The sequence below is a fragment of the Emiliania huxleyi genome (assembly GCF_000372725.1).
Source record: "Emiliania huxleyi CCMP1516 chromosome Unknown EMIHUscaffold_174, whole genome shotgun sequence".
In the NCBI taxonomy this organism is placed as follows: Eukaryota; Haptophyta; order Isochrysidales; family Noelaerhabdaceae; genus Emiliania; species Emiliania huxleyi.
In genome coordinates, this window is record NW_005200844.1 from 11,852 (window position 1) to 14,109 (window position 2,258).

The window sequence follows — 2,258 nt, forward strand, 5'->3', positions numbered from 1 at the left end:
TACCGCCCGAGGCACCGTAGTAGGTGTCGCTTTTCGTGGCTGGTCGGCCGACGACCCAAGGGGTGTGCGGACTTTTTTTCGGCGTCGGCGCCGCGGCTCCGCCGCCGCCGCCGCCCCGCCGGCGCCTCGCTTCGCGCGGCGAGCCCGTCGTGCCGGGCGTGCCGTCGTGGCGGCGGCGCGGCCGTGTTTTTTACCGCCCGAGGCACCGTAGTAGGTGTCGCTCTTCGTGGCTGGTCGGCCGCCGACCCAAGGCGTGTGCGGACTTTTTTTCGGCGTCGGCGCCGCGGCTCCGCCGCCGCCGCCGCCCGCCGGCGCCTCGCTTCGCGCGGCGAGCCCGTCGTGCCGGGCGTGCCGTCGTGGCGGCGGCGCGGCCGTGTTTTTTACCGCCCGAGGCACCGTAGTAGGTGTCGCTCTTCGTGGCTGGTCGGCCGCCGACCCAAGGCGTGGGCGGACTTTTTTAGGTGTTGGAGGCGCGGCTCCGCCGCCGCCGCCGCCCCGCCGGTGCCTCGCTTCGCGCGGCGAGCCCGCCGTGCCGGCCGTGCCGTCGCCGCGGCGGTGCGGCCGGGTTTCACCGCCCGAGGCGTGGTTCTGCACTCGCTTTCTCCCGCTCGGCTCGGGCGCATCAAGGCGGTACCGGATTCGGCGCTGCCCCGGCGCTGTGCCGCCCGCTCCCCCAGCGCGCTACGCGTGGCGCGCCATGGGTGTGTGATGTGCTGCCGTGTGGCCCCAGCCGTTTTGTGTCTTTCGTGTCCCATGCGCCCCCGAGATGTCTCTCTCTGTGTGCGGGTGCCGATAGAGAGTGAGAGAGCGCGAGTCATATCATGAGGCAATGTTGCTGAAAAAAATGTCATTGCGTGTGCCAACAATGCCGAATCGGCACGCCAATCCGACTTCGACTCGAAACCCTCCACTCTCGCTGACCCTGATGGCCCGCTTTTGTCACTGGTGTGTGGTTGTGCGCGAGACCGTCACAACGCCGAGTGCTATGGCATTCTATCAGAAGAGGACGCGTCGCCGGCAGATGTTCAGGCAGATGTTCGGAATGGTCGGCGGTGTGCGTTGCCGCAGCCCAAGGGGCGATTGCCCTGCTCGCTCAGGTGGTGAGACGCTCACAGCGTTGGTGTGACGGCTGCTATCACATACCGCGGTCAGAATTCGGAGAGTCCCTGCATCCGGATGCCGCGGGCGGTGCCCACGGCATGCGTTGCGGCCCTCCCGAGGCCCCCGAGGCTCCCTAGGCCCCCCCGCGCCCTCTCGCGGCCCTCCTGCAGCCCGGCGGGCCAGCGGCAAATCCGGCAGGTGAGTCGGCTCGCCGCCCGACCAGTCGGCTCCCACCCGGGTGTGTCTCCTGGCCGGGGTTTTGGCACCTCCTAGTAATATATGAGAGATCCGTGGAGCGTGGTGAGCAGATACCCAGAATCTCCAGCCCCTCGAAAACCGCCTATTTTAATTCATTGCGGCCGCGGGTTTGCTCGGATTACTTTTCCCTCGAAGACATGCTAGATTTTTTGGCGTTCCGGTGCCTACGAAAAATAAGCTGGGGCGCGGCGCGGTGGAGCACGAGTTTCACTGCGAGCACAGCACTACGAGGACGGACTTGTACATTTACCAGGGCGTGATTGGGGACCTGCCCTGCATCGGCGACACGAAGATCTTTGCCGGTGTGCCGTCGGACCCCTCGGGGGTGGGGCGCATGGGGGCGTTCGTCGCGTGCGGCAAGGCTGGTGGGCGCGCGCAGCGCGTCGGCGCCACTCCGACTGGTCGGGCACCTCGGCTGGGTCCATCAGCACGAGGCCCGCCCCGTCGGGGAGCCCCGCGAGCGCATGGGTGGCCGGCGCGAGCGGAGGACGGCGGGCCGAGATCTCGCTGTCTTCGCACGAAAACACAAGGCGCCAAGGGGGGGGGTGGAGCCTCGGTACCCTAGAGACGGATTTGGAGGGCGAGCGCCGACGGGCTCGCAATCTCGAGTGCGACCAGTGGGTCGTCGCCTGTGCAATATCGAGTTTGGTCGCCGCTAGCTACAGTGGGCCCACTGTAAACGGTGCGACTGGGTCGGGCGGCGATCAAGGGTGTTGCTGGAGGCTTCGGCGTCCAGCGTGGGCATGGCAACTATACACAGAGCATGATGCGTCGAACCTCAGTCCCCCCCTGTGAGCAAACGTAAGCGTAAGACCCGTCGCGTGCGCGCGGCAACACTTCTTGGCGGCAACACCGGGCTTGGACGCCACCGCGTCTACGCCCACCCTCCCTCTTCAAGC